The sequence below is a fragment of the Spermophilus citellus genome, assembly GCF_964194105.1.
Source record: "Spermophilus citellus genome assembly, chromosome: 1".
Classification (NCBI taxonomy): domain Eukaryota; kingdom Metazoa; phylum Chordata; class Mammalia; order Rodentia; family Sciuridae; genus Spermophilus; species Spermophilus citellus.
The window spans coordinates 214,608,365-214,623,708 of NC_138182.1; the positions used below are offsets into that span (position 1 = coordinate 214,608,365).

At 35.1% G+C, this 15,344-nt stretch overlaps 1 long non-coding RNA gene across 6 annotated transcripts in view; it reads right to left on the reverse strand.

The window, feature by feature from the left end:
- The window catches only part of LOC308648226, a 159,958-nt gene that overhangs the window by 83,041 nt on the left and 61,573 nt on the right, over window positions 1–15,344 (reverse strand). The window lies entirely within an intron of this gene.

Sequence of the window (15,344 nt, forward strand, 5' to 3'; positions counted from 1 at the left end):
AAAAGAGAAAAAAATACTTATTACTCAACTTTTTCATCCAACTTATAGGAAATTGGTAATCAACCACTGGGATGTTTGCCCCTGCTATATGTGCCTGGAAAGCAGGTGAATGAAGCAATTCAAAACAAGGCAGTTTCCAGAGGGGAATGAAACATTGGCTGTACAGTTGAATTGCTTGAGGGGATTTTTTTCACCCTCCCTCTAAAACCAACCATCAGTGAACACTGAAGCTGACATAATGAGAGCCATTTACCAAGCATTTTCATGCCCTCTTGATCTCAGTCGAGTGTCCATGATGGTTGAATATTGCAAAACATGTTAATAGGTTAGGTTTTAGAATCAGAGATGCCCAGACCCAGCATTTGTCTTAATGTTATGTACTATGTGTTCTTAAACAAGTTGTTTGACCTAAGATTCAATTTCCTCACACGTTTTTAAATGAGTATAATATACTGATCTTTGTGTTTAAAAGAAGTTAATAGTCTTTTGAAATAGAGAAAGCCGATACCTTCACTCACAACCTGTGCATAAAGATATTAAGGCTCAATGAATTTAAGAGATTTGTTCTAAATCACAAACAATAGAGTTGGGTACAGATTCTAATATTCCTGGATCCTAGCTTGAAGATATTTTTATTCTAAGCTTCAACATTCTCAATTTGCTTGGTTGGATGTTCTGACCTCACTAATATACATGAGTTATTTTCATTTTTAACCCAAACAAATCTTTATTTGATCCAGGCATGTTAAAAAGTGAAAAGGAAAAAAAAATGTCAAACAGCTAGTCAGATCAAATATATCTCACATCTGTTATTTTGAAAGTCTGTCCCTTGTTCTCCAAAACTGTTTCTGCTTTTCACAGATTCTTCCTTTGCTTCACTTCTGAAATTAAATATAAATCTTCCATTCCTCTCTGAAATTCCATGAGTATCCTGTGGTACTACAAAATACTGGGTGAAGAAGGTCATTTATAAGGGTAAATCATTCATTTGTTGATAGGTCACTGCTTTGGTTGCTATATGGTTGCTATGAACATTTTCTCAATTTCATTTACTTGATCATCTCAGAAAAGTTAGAGTACAATAATAGCCAATAATAGTAAAATATATGTTTACAAATTAATTTCTTCCCACAAAGGATTTTTTAAGTTAAAATTTATCCATGCCACTTAGTATAATATACCATAATATATAATTTAGGTATTTATTTATATTCTCATTTGTCATCCATCATTAGAAAGAAAATACATGAATTTATTTCTATTGTGATTCCTACTATATCCTCAACACCTAGAAAAAGTGTCTAACTAAATATTTGTTTGATAAATGAATGAATGAGTGAATGAAGATTTCCTTCAACCAATAACATCCCCCTACCTTCTTAGATATTTGTACTCTAACCTCCATTCATACTCCAGTTTAGAGTATGAACTCCTATATAATAGTCCTTAATGACCCTTCTTACTAACATTCCTTTTGAACTCAGGTCTCTAGAGAGAATTTCATCCAGTTTGAATCAGGAGACCAGGAGTCTTCACTCCATGTTCCCCTAGAAAAATTGTAAAAATAAAATAAAATAAAATACACTGACTCTGTACATGGTCTTCTGGTCCAAAAGAGGAATAAGGCATATGGGGGAACTCACCAAAAGGGAAAAGAAGTCTGAGTTGGAGGCCTGACTTATCATTTGATCCCATGTCCTTAGGTAGCATGCTAACTCTGGAGCCAGACACCCAAAGCCGTGGTGTGTACTGGGGAACAGTGACTGAGCAATTACTATGTAATGGCACTCTTATATCACTTTTCCAATTTTACTCTCTACTCCGTATTTGGAAGCAGGAAAAAAAAAACAGTTTTTAGACTGGGTAAATATCAGATTTCTTAGGTAAATCAAGAGAGTGAGCATAGAGAAAGCAGTAATGAAGATGGTGGCCAAAAACAGAGTTTCCACTAATAATGGCACATTAAGCCTACACATTTTTTAAGCAAAAATGATTATCTGCATGCAGGGCTAGTGAATCAAACAGGAACAATTATATGAACATTTCACAAAATGTTATTCCATGAACTATAAATAGAAGTTACCTAGAAAAGAATTTCCATGGCCAAATAAAATAAGAAAATGTAAGCTTAAATAAATTTAAATGGATTTCTTGACTGAAAGAGTTCTCAAAGATACAGAGAAGCACTTCCTGAATTTATAGGATTAAGGAAACATTCTTTATGAGGGAGATTCCTTGAAACTAACATTCTGAGAAACACACATGGAGAAATGCTCTCAAATCTGAACTGTACAGAATAGAATGTGTTTTGCACGTTTTCATTAATGATTGATTCAACACCAAAATTTGGGGCCAGAAAAATATGGCACCCAAATTCATATTAAATGACTTTTTAATTTAAAAAGCTCATTTTAATTCTATAGTGCTGAAAAATAAATATTTTTAAGCTCCTAAAGACAGGAAATTTGGAAGCAAATGAGCTAACATGTGTGGCAGGTATAAGCGATTGCATTGGTGATGTAAGAGTTGCCATTACATTCTTTTCACAGAGATTTTATGAGATATTTATTGTTATCTCCATGTTTCATATTAGAGATAAAGCTCAAACTGTTTAGGTGGCTTACTCAAATTAATGCAGGAGCAGAATTCGAAGCCATATCATTCCAGGACCAAAACTACAGAGTGCCTTCCTTCCTTCCTTTCTTCCATCCTTTCTTTTCCTTCTTTCTCATCCATGATGAAAATTTTTAAAAAAATCAGTCTAATAACAGCAGTCTCACTACCAAGATTTAGTTTTCTGTTAAAGGAGAAATATTCTGTTTTTGAAAATCAGCAAGGATTTTGCAGGTTCCATGAAAATGGTTCCCACTTGGAGTTACAGTGATCCATTATTTTATATGGACCACCCTGTAGTTCCTATATTGTCCCCAGGCTCTTTTTATTTCATGGGAGCAAAATTATTTTTTCTCTTAAAACAAAAGTTTCATTTAAAGGAAAAATTAATTAGTGCTTAAAGGGCAATTCAAATGCCATTTCAAATCATATACTGTTTCCTCTCTTCCAAGACATTCTACTTAGAATCTGAGCTGATTCAATGGGAGACCTACTATTTTTAAAATGGTCATTTTTTTTTTTTTTTTGTAGTCAGTGGTGTGGTAAGAAGGAAAGCAAAGATTTCACACAGATGTGCTTGGGTACCACTTGAGACCCATATTTTGCATTCTTTTTTTAATATTTATTTTGTAATTGTAACTAGACACAATATCTTTATTTTATCTATTTTTATGTGGTACTGAGGATCAAACCCAGGTCCTCGAACGTGCTAGGCTAGTGTTCTACCTCTGAGCCACAGCCTCAGCCCCAGTATTTTGTATTCTTGTTTCTCCTTTATAGCCACAAAAAGAGTTACTCAAATTTGGGAGGTATTAAGTAACATAATATATAAATTTAAACAAATTAACAGAAGGAAGGAAAATAACCTCTTCTTTTGCTTTTCCTTCTCTCAATTGTCTTTAAAACTGATTGTGATTTTGTTATTTCCTAACCAAATACTTTTCTACCTTAAATACGGGTTCCCATCCTCAAGTTGAGCTCTGATATACTACTGCTATGGTAAAACCTGACTGTAAGGATTTGACTTCACAATACTTACTTATATTGTCTAACAAATTGAGCAATTTAAAAGTTTGAGAAATAAATAGTGAAACATCGACTTTGTGGATTTATTCTCTGAAAAATTTTAATTCTCACTTCATTCTATAGCATCCATTCAGATCAAGATTTCTATTGGGATTCTAATCATATATATAGATATAGGTATACATCTTCATTCATAACAAAGAAAAATGCTAATTTAAACAATAATGAGACACCATTTTTTCACCCATCTCATTAATTAAAAATAACATCAAACCATATTAAAGCCATATTAAAAAATAAGAGCATGAATTGATTTAGTGACTTTGGAGAGTAATTTTGGAGATTGTAGTTAATTTTCATATTGGAAATGTGCCTATGCTCTGATTCAGCGATTCTATTTCCCAGTTGTCAGCTAGACTGCCAGTACAAAATATTAGACAGGGTGGGCTAAACAGAAGACATTAATTTCTTAGCAGTCTGGATAGAGGCTAGGAAGTTCAAGGTCAAGTTGTGGAGAGATTCGTTCTTGGTGAGGGTGCTTCGCCTGGCCTGCCAATGGCTGCCATCTCCCTTTTCCCTGATGTGACCTCTTCTTTGTACATGGAGAGAGGAAAAGAGTTCTTTCTCATCTCACTAGGCCACTAATCCTATCCTGAAGGACCCACCCACATGACCTCACCTAAACCTAACTACTTCTCAAAGGTTCCACCTCCTAATACCATTGTACTGAGAGTTAGGACTTCAATAGTGAATTTGATGGTGATGCCAGCACTCAGCCCAAAACAATGTTAGGGGAAAACTTTTGAACATGTGCTATGAAGACTCAACTATGGATGGTCCTGCAGTATTGATGGTCCTACAGCATTGTCGGTCCTACAAAAGTTAGTTCTCAAAATAATAATACTGAATAAATTGCATTTCTAAATACTAAACTAAAAAGGAAACTGAAGATGATAAAATGTAGGGGCACAACTCAATATAAATGTTTTAAAACAAAAAAACTATGAATTATTTATAATAAGAATATATATTAAGGGGGCTGGGGTTGTGGCTCAGCGATCGAGTGCTCGCCTAGCATATGCAAGGCCCTGGCATTGATCCTTAGCACCACATAAAAATAAATAAATATATTTTTAAAAGAGAATATGTATTAAGGGCTGGGGTTGTGGCTCAGAGTTATAGCACTCCCCTAGCATGCATGGGGCACTGGGTTCTATCCTCAGTACCACATAAAATAAACATACTGTGTCCACCTAGAACTAAAAAATAAATATTTTTTAAAGAATATGTATTAAAAAAATGTGCACCAAATTCATAGTAGAGATTATCTATAGGGACAAGAAAAGTATAATGAGATTGGCACTGATGATTAATGGAAAATATGAAAAAAAATTTTGCAACTGTTATTTCTAGCAATAGGTGTTCCATTAGTCTATGTATTTTTTGGAAATATTTATATTTTAAAATTAATTTTGAAACAAAGATGTTTTATGATTAGTAACAAATTACTGTTTTTATTCACATTCGAAATGCCACCAGGATACAGAGGTTTTGATCATGTTGTCTTTTATATGATTATGATATACAAGGCTATACCTGAAAAATAACTAAAATTGTTCAACAGTTCTAATAATGATATACTGGATGTTTTGATAAAATATTTACCCAGTTGAGATGTTGACAATACACTTAAAATATAGAAAAAATCATGAAATTTATATTATAATTGGCATTAGTAATGTGTTACATGATCACATTAGTTGAAATAATATGGGTAAAAAGTAGCATGAGCAACCTAAAGAAAGATTATAGTGTTGTTGGATGAAGGAAAACACTGCTGGTATTCAAATGCAATGTAAGCATGAATTCTGAACCAAACTGCGAAGGGATTTAGCCCTCTGAGCTTTGAAGGAAGTTTGACAATGTGTAGAATAAAGGAGAAATCGGAGAAATTTGCTTTAAATGGAGGAATAATGCATCATTCTAAAAACTCTAAGCTGGTGGTAGATATTTTGAACTTAATGCTTCCCTAAGCAGCACACTTAGAGAATCTAATGTCAAAATTTTTGATAATGGTCATATTGACGTTTTATTGAGATGTACAGTATGGTAATTCATTTTCTATTTGAGGCTTTTATATGCTAAAGATATGTCCTGGCCCAAACTGATGGCATGAACTCAGGCCCACATCATTTATTATCTATCTAACCTCTCAGCTTATTATTTTCCTCCAGTTTCTACCCACTTTTAAACTTAATATCCATTTCAACATGGTATTTCAGATATAAAGTTCTGATCAGGTTAACATCCTATTTAAATGCCTGTGTGACTGGGAATTTAGCTCAGTGGTAAAGACATTCTTGGCATGTGGGAGGCCCAGGTTTCAATCTTTAGGAAAAAGAAAAGAAAAACCACAGTGAATTAGCCGTTGACTTGGAAACATTTAATCTAAGAATAGTCAAGTAAGCAAGCAAAATATAGAAAAATATGCAAAGTATTCTTTTGGGAGTTTTGTTTTGTTTTTTGGTAACTGAGATTGAATCCAGGAGTGCTTACCCACTGAGCCACATCTCCAGACCTTTTTTATATTTTATTTTGAGACAGGATTTCACTGATTTGCTTAGGACCTCACTAAGTTGCTGAGGCTGGATTTCAACTCGTGATCCTCCTGCCTCAGCCTCCCTAACCTGTGGGATTACAGGCGTGTGCCAAAGTATTGTTTTGTAAAATAAATGCTAGTCAAAAATAACCCTATATTGAGCTGGGGCTGTAGCTCAGTGGGAGAGTGCATGCCTAGCACAGTGGAGGCACTGGGTTTGATCCTCAGCACCACAAAAAAAGTAAATAAATAAAACAAAGGTATTGTGTCCATCTACAACTAAAAAAATATTTTTTTAAAATAGCTGTATATCGGAGCTGGGGCTGTAGCTCACTGGTAGAGTGCCAACCTCGCATGTGTAAGGCACTGGGTTTGATCCTCAGCACCACATAAAAATAAATAAAGATATTGTGTTCAAGTACAACTAAAAATTTTTTTAAATAGCTGTATATATGGATATTAAATATAAACATATAATATATACTTGAATGTGATTTTATAACCAAGGAGAAAATAAAAGAAAGAATACAAAATAGTTGTGTGAGTTGGGGAAGAAAAAATGTTGCTAGAGTAGAGGAAGAAGATGGTGGAGAGAGTGGAGTGGGAGCAAGAAGCCAATGCTAATTTAATTTTTTTAAAAAAAGGAAAAAAATAGTACGTATGGTACAATCCCATTATAAATATATATAAATATATAGATGTGTGATTTTTATTTGAAAATCATAAAGTAAATCACTGAATAATTATAATTTCTCATTGACTGTAGAAAGAAGTTTAAACTCTTTGGCACAAAACAGTCTTTGCAATCCCTATATGACCTGACAATTGCACAAGTCTTATACCTTCCCCCATCACACCATCTGAACATTCCCTTTCTTACCCTTACACAACTCCTTGTGATGTAGCATATTCTTTCCCCTTTCTCTATATTCATTCAATATTGATTTTGAATGTCATTTGCAAAGCCTTCCTTAGTTAAATTCAAATACTCTGTCTTCAGTGTGCCCTTAAGTTTTTGTAGAGCCTTCTATTGTGATGCCAAATGCATTGTGATCGCTTTTAGACATATTTTATTCTATGATTCTCTCACTAGACAGCTAGTTCTATGAGAATTGAAACCATATGTTTAATTTTTTGCACATCAAGCACCCAGGATAACATCAGCATTATAGAAATGGTAAGCAGTTATTGTTGAATGAATTTATTTGTTTCATTTTACATTTTTAAAATGATGCACAATATTGTTATGCAGCAACATTGTTCTGTTTATTGTATGCTCAAGATTGAGCATTTACATTCCCCACAAACCAATTAGTTTTATTCTTACTAATGGCCATGATTTACATATATCTCATACTTGTCTGTGCAATAAGGAATGAAGGACAAGATTATAAACTTTGGAGGCCCCCCTAATCAAGAAGAAAACAATAGGTAGTAAGTTATTCCATATTCCAAAATGAGGCACCAGGCTTTATGAACAAGACTTGAAAGGAGGTGGGCTGAAACTGCTTGGTGACTCAACATCTATCTCATGAGTCTGAAGAGTTGAAATTGAAGGTAAGAAATTACAATTTCTCTGAAGAAAGCTGATGGAAGCTGTGACAATTTTCTGTCTCCCTCATTTAGGAAAAGCGTTTGGGGAACCCCCTCCCAGAAGGCTTGATGTTTATTCCCTAAAGTTCAGGGGACAAAGGGGAGAAGTGCCTAGTCCATTTTTGAAAATTTTCATATGGGCCAGGCACGGTGGTGCACACTGGTCACCTCAGCTGCTCGGAAGGCTGAGACAGGAGGAGTACATGTTCAAAGCTAGCCTCAGCAATTTAGTGAGGCCCTAAACAACTGAGCAAGAACCTGTCTCAAAATAAAAAAATAAAATAAAAAGGACTGGGGATGTGGCTCAGTCAGTAAGCACCCCAGGGTTCCATCCCTGGTATCAAAGGAAAAAAAAAAAAGAAAAGAATGAAAGAAAATTTCCAGGCAAAAGTTTCTGTCATTGTGACTGCCTGCTTAGTGGCAATGCAAACAGATGCACTCTACTTAGAGTCAGTTGCACTTCCACTGACAGTGGGGCAGAGATTCATGTTTCCATAGACCAAAGTGAGCCTTTTAGAAGGGAGCTGGCTACAGAATTATTTAAAAGTGATTTGTTTTCCTTTAGGGCCAATGCAACCTCAGTATAAGGAAGAAATGGAGGACAAACAGGAAAAGAGGTTGAGGAACAGTTACCAGAGTCATGCAGAGAAGAGGGGTGGCTCTGGTGGAGGAACCTCAGTGGAACACAAGAGTATTCCCCATGTCAGTTGAATACACCCAACAAGCCAACAGAGATCACTTGTCTCTCCTCACTTTGTCTCCACCAACAGGTGAAAAACCCAGAACTGTCAATTAAGGGGATGACAGGACATGTCTTCACCTGCACCAGAACCAAGAGGGGGAATGAGAGATTTTAACTTTATAATAAACTTGAATTATGGATTATTGTAAAAACACCAGTCATTTTAATCACTGGTAATTTTTGTCTCTTTGGGAATTGAATGAATTTAGGAGATGGACAACAGCTTGTGATGAGACCCTTCCCAGAAGTGGTTATATTCTTTTATATACATTCTTTTATATACATAGAAGTAGGTTCAGAGAGACCAGGTCCTAGAAGGAATTGGGGCTGGAAGAAACAAGATTACCAAGACTTAAGTGAATAGAATAATTGTATTGTCTAATACTGTAGCACTCACTTAAAATTTCAAGTGGAGATGGGGAAAAATCAAATCCACAGGAAGGGTTTGAGTTTATTATGTTTTAGTTGTTCACACAAATTGGTTGTTCTTGCTATTTTACACAACAATGGAATGAAAAACATATATTAATTTGTATACATTTATTGCCACTACTAGAAAAAAAATCCAAGTGTATGCTTGGCTCAGAGAGAAATATTGAATCATTTTCATATTGTAAACCAGCAATAGAGTAAATAGTCTATTTTATCATAAATATACATATACATATGAAATCACATAAAACAAAGTTGAGCAATAAATCTTATTTTATAGGCACAAAATATCCTTTTAATTTCTTGATTGAGACTCACAAAGATACCACTGCAGCAATTCCAGCACAAAAATATATTATCTTCATAAAGGTTTTAAACAGTCATAAAATAAGATAGTCAGCATAGTGTAACAGAATAACTCAAAGAACACTTTTAGAAAAATTTCATCTGCTATACTTATTTACTGCATGTCAGAAAAGATAGTAGGCACCAGGGATATGAAGACCACATCTTTGTTGTTGAGAAGCTCATAACCTAGAAGCAAGATAAATACACCAAAATGCTGGTCAGTAGGCTAGAGAAGCCCCCCTGTCAGATCACATCTGGACAATCATAGTGTTAGCCAACTATTCTTCCACTTCTGGACTCAACCCTCTTATCCATCTTTTAAGTTAAAACTAAATATGACCACAACACACACTTTCACAGAATGCTCTACTGGTATTATAAAATACCTTAATCTGGGATCATCTTTCTAGTCTGCCCTCTGCTTACCTCTCCATCCTCCCTTATACGTACTTCCCTCTTCTGAACCTAGACTCTCAGGCCTTAACTGCTCCAGTGTTCCTGCCACTGAGCCTTTGCACATGCCTTCATGTCTCCCTGGACCATGCCTTATCCTTTCTGCTTTTGAAACTCCATTTTGTCCTCTGAAACCTTGCTAAGAAATTCACCTCTTATGAAAGGTCTTTCTTACCTACTCCTCCTTTTTACAAAAGCTTATCCTTACCACTAAATGATTAAGCGCCTGGTATTGTGACTGGCACGTTGCAGAAAATGAAAAAGGAAATAACTAGACCAAGGCAAATTTAGTTCGGTTGTATGATGATATTTACTGATCATGATTACAGACCAGCACAGTGGTTGGAGAGGCCTAATGAACTGGGCTTTCCTCAGGACCTCAGTGGAAAGTTGCTAATAGGTCCTTCTAATTGAGTCGGGAGAAAATAAATGAGGCAATTTTTAGGAGAATTGGCTACAAATCAGGCCCAGAAATTATGTGATGGAAACTGGGGAACACGGAGAGGTTCAGAGAGTCCAGGTCCTAGAAGAAATTGGGGCTGGAAGAAACAATTAGCTCACAACACTGAGAAATCAAACAAGAAATCCCTCTGGCCTGGCAGGGTATTCATCCGAACTTTTTTTGATTTTTTTTTTTTTTGTTTTGTTGTTGTTGTTACTTTTCATGTTCAACTATCTTCCCCAAAGGCATACCTATGTGTAGAGAACCTGTAATGAAATAATTGAACAACAATAATGACTGCTTTTCACTTATTGGAAATTCACACAATTTATATAAATGCATGAATGTTCAGGAAGAATTATTAACCAACCCCACACTCCCAAAATTACACGGCATCTTTCTTTTTGTTATTGTCATTGTTTTTCAGTTGTAGATGGACACAATGCCTTTATTTTATTTTTTTATGTGGTGCTGAGGATCAAACCCAGTGCCCTCCACATGCAAGGCAAACACTCTACCACTGAGCTACAACCCCAGCTCTGCTTGGCCTGCTTGGTCATTTTTTTTTAAAGAATAAAGAAGTAGAATTATTCTCAGAAGTATTATCTTCCTTGAATAAAATTGGGTGGAAAATATTTAAATTAATTTTTCCATAGCACCACAATCCCATCTTCATTTTTACTATTCATCATAGTAACTAACAGTTTCCCTATCCCCATCACTACCAAAAGGATTAGAACACTCTTAGGGTCTGCTTATCCAGAAGATCAATTGAAGTTGGTTTACAGATTATCCTTGGTACAAGGCCCACATACACAAAGAGAAACTTAGTCCATCTCCAAACAGTTTTTGACCTTGGTTCAACATGGCCCAAGAGGCAACCTACTGAACAGCCTGTTTCAAGATAACTGAGACATTAAAGCTTCGTTGATAGTTTCTGACCATTCACTCATTCAACAAATCTGTAGTGGGCTTCCTATGTTTATTGGCCAGTCCTCTACACAGGGCTGGGGATGTAGCTGAGGGATAGACCACTTGCCTAGCATGCCCCAAACCCTGATTTCAATGTCGAATACCACCAAAAAGGAAACAAAACAAAACAAACAAACAAAAACATATAAGGACAGGAAAAGTAAGGGGCTAACCTTCTCTTCTAAGGATACCCAGAGAGCACTGTGGTCCCTAGTGTTTTGCTTCAATATACCAACATCTAAAAAATCAACAGGCAGCTACACAGGTTTGAAAATTATGTTATAAATTTCTTTACTGCACTTTCATATAGGAAAAAAATTTTTTGATAAGTGCATGTTTGGATTACTCATGCTCCTCCAATAATAATTTCATCTCATATTTCAAGGAGTTACTATTCATATTTCTGGAAATAGGAGGAAAGATTTAAGTTAGAGATATTCAATATTCAAACAAGAAGAAAGGAATAGAATTTTAAAATTCTATACTCTTTGGCATGTGAACGAAATAGTGTCTCTAACTCTATCTTAATGACGAATGACCAAAATAAATAAATGGATGTGAGTGCCAAATATTGCAAATAATGGACTATAGTAACTAACCAAGCATGTTACAGTTTTTGTTTAATGATCAAAAGCCAAACTGTCACTATGTAACATTTTCTTTTGTGAATGAATGTAAAAAGTTTAGCAATTCATACACTTTATAAATTACAGTTTCCAAATTAGTTTTGAAAACTTTGAAATGTTTAAAATGTAATTAACTCCAAAATTTATGTCTGCCTAAAAAGGAAATACTTCATTGTATTTTGATAAAACAGGCAAATTTTAAAGTCATGAAATTTTATAAGTCTAAGCTTCTCAAAATATTAAGAATTATAGTAATGAAACTATACTATTAGCTCATTAAAACTTTTATTTCAATTTCTAAACATGTTTTTTTTTGAGAGTACTTGTTTTTATTTTTTTTATTGGTTGTTCACAACATTACAAAGCTCATATTTCATACATTAGAATCAAGTGGGTTATGAACTCCCATTTTTACCCCAAATTCTAAACATGTTTTATGCTAAAATTAAAGATTATTTTTAGCGATTTCAGTTGGTATTTTAGAAAAACACTGAGTTTTAAGTCCATAAAACTCCAAAATGTAAATGGCAGTTTATATTTTCATAAAATCACCTTATATAAAAGGCCAATATGAAGTAACACAAGAAATCAGCACATTTTCTACCTCTTGATAATGGTGACTGGAAATAGAATTCTTAAAAAAAATTAAATAAAATAAGACTGGCTCCTTAGTTAGCAACTTTGGAGTTTCTCGGTCTGTTATGTGGTTGGAGTATTGCTGGAGTGTCTGGCTGGGGTTGACCACCCATCTAGCACTCAATCCACATGCCCAGTTGTGTGGGTGTCTTTCTGCTTTTGTGTTTTCAGAGCTGTGTTTGATTTTTTTTCACTGACCTCCTGTTACAATGACCTTTGAAGAAAAAACATTATTACTTCCCCGATGGGCTATGTGTGATGTTGTAAATGTGAATTAAGTATTGGGCAGCTGGATTATTTTAGAGCTAAAAATTCATGTAGGAGGCTGAACAAATTTGAGGAAAAATGCAAAAATTGTAAACTTCTGAGAATTTCCCAGGAGCCACACATCATTTCCACATTTTAAAAAAGAATGTAGTAAGAAGTTTTGCAAAACAGAGACTGATGCAAATAAGTAATAGAAAGAAAAAGGAACTGTTATTTATTTTTGAAACAAAAAGGATAATATTTTGAAGAGTGTGTTTCATGTAGTTGCAACAATGACTGGATGTATTCTAAGTGTTACCACATGGCTTCTCAGGGCAACCAGAGTCGTGTCTCTGCCTCAATGATGATACATGAAATGTTGAAGACGGGAAAAGGCTCAGATATTCTCTTTTGATGGAGGCTTTCGAAGCAGGACCAACCAAAGATTCTGATCTGTCACCATTACATTCAGTTTAAACCAGCTTCAATTCATTCATGGGGGATATTTTACAGGTACCATCTGTTTGAACAAAATGCTCCATAGCTTAAGAAAAATTAAAAACGATTAATCTAACCTGGAACTCAGATCAATTTACTACAAGTAACAAGGTAGCAGATTTGAGCACAGAACCCCTTTCTTCTAACTGCTGGTCTGGGCTTTATTTATCTGCCTCATAGTGCTTCAAATGAATTCAGCTCACAAAAATGGAAGAAATTGTCACAATATCTTACAGTCAGGCAACAGGCCTAACTTTTCTCTTAGGCATTCTATTCTTTTGTCAACTTAGGCTCTTAATTGTTTTATTTTGAAGCTCTAAGCCAGATTTATATTTTTTTTTATTTTGAGATTTGTAGCAGAGATGATTCGTTGCCTGCATGATATTCATTTACTCTGTCTTCCTCACCGACACAATTCAATTTAGTTGCAGGTTACAACAGGATCAGCTAAAACTCTTATTTTTCAGCCTCACTTGCAGGTAGAACGTAGTCCTATGACTATGTTCTTCCAATGAAATGTAAGCAGAAGATGTTGGGTGGGACCAATTCTGCAGCTACATGCCCCTGCCCCTTCCCCTTCTCTGTACTTTCTGCCTCAAAAGGATACATTCTGTTTAGAATTTATTTTGTCACCACTATGGAGCAGAAATCTAGAAGGATTGTGAGATACAGGGACAGTATGAAATAACCCACCAGCCTGGAACTTTGGGCTTACCTCGGTTGGTAGCTGTCAGTTATAATCCTACCTGATGTACTTTGGTAAAGAAATAGTTAAAAATTCTGTAATTTCTTCCACAGTTGAAAAGTAGCACAGTAACAATAGTCCAAATTTATAAAGCCTTTTCAAAAGAAATTTATCATTCACACATAGTAACATAATTTGGATCTTCTGTTCCTGGTTTCAAAAGAATCTCAAATTCTGAATGTGACAATAGGACCATAGCTTTTGCTTGATGTGTGCAAAAACAGTTTCCTAGGACATTTCTGTAAAAACAAATCCCTGAGCAATAAAACTGATGTTAATCACTTTACATGAAGGAAGAAATGTGTGTTAGTCCAATATTCTGATTTATAAATTATGTCTAAAACAAAACATTGTTATGGTTTTCCCAAAGCTAATATCTGTTTATTAATAGGAAACACTGTTGGTTCTTTCAGGTTAATTAAATATATAAATCACATAATATCTAGCTCATCTCCTCATGTTACAATGGAAAAGACAAAAAAAAAAAGAGGAAAGAGGAATTCAGGTGATATTTCTGAACTGTTTGACTGGATTCCCAAATCAAAGAACTTTATTAAATAGTGGGAAAGAACTTGTCATGCCTCCTTGGAGTTCTCCTTCTCCCATTTATTTTGACCACCCCTGAGCTAGGATGCTTTTCCTTCCCCCACTTTTAAAACTCCTGCCCTCCTTTCACCTGGGTAATGGCAAATCAGCCTTTAAGACCTAGGCACGGTCTCATCCTGAAAATTGCCTGGCTTCATATTCCCTTCAACCTGCAAGGTAAGAAGTTGCTCCCCTTTGCTGGCTTCATCTTTGGGGTTCCCACTCATACACTCCCTCCTGATCTTGGTAATGTGGGTACACATCTTCTCTTTCCCTAAAGAAAATAAACTATGCAAAGGTAAGGACCAAATCTGCAGTCTTCACTGTGCAGCATGAGATCTGGCCAAATATATTTTCCCTAATACTTTTTAGAAAATATATGCCAGTGATTCTAGTGTAGTGAGGACAGCTGCTGTATCAGGGGAATCTTACTAAGCTCCCTAATGTATCTTGAAACCCTTTTCCTCCTAACTTCCATCCTACATCCCAACATCCATAAACTCAGGAGAACTGGCTCCAAAAGCAAAAAGAGATTTAGTAACACTAGAAAGTTGTACAGAACCTGTTTAAGATATGGAAATACAATTCAAAGTACACAGCTTTGTCTTCAGGGAGGGTGTAGTAATTCAATTATAAGGAGCAAACAAGGGCAGGTAAATAATCAGAACATATTTGATAACATCATTGTACAAGTCTCTGGTTTGGTTTCTGAAAACACTGTGAAAGACATAGGTTTTGAAATTAATAGGTTAATCTAGGCTTAAGAAAAAAGATACAATGAAAAAAAA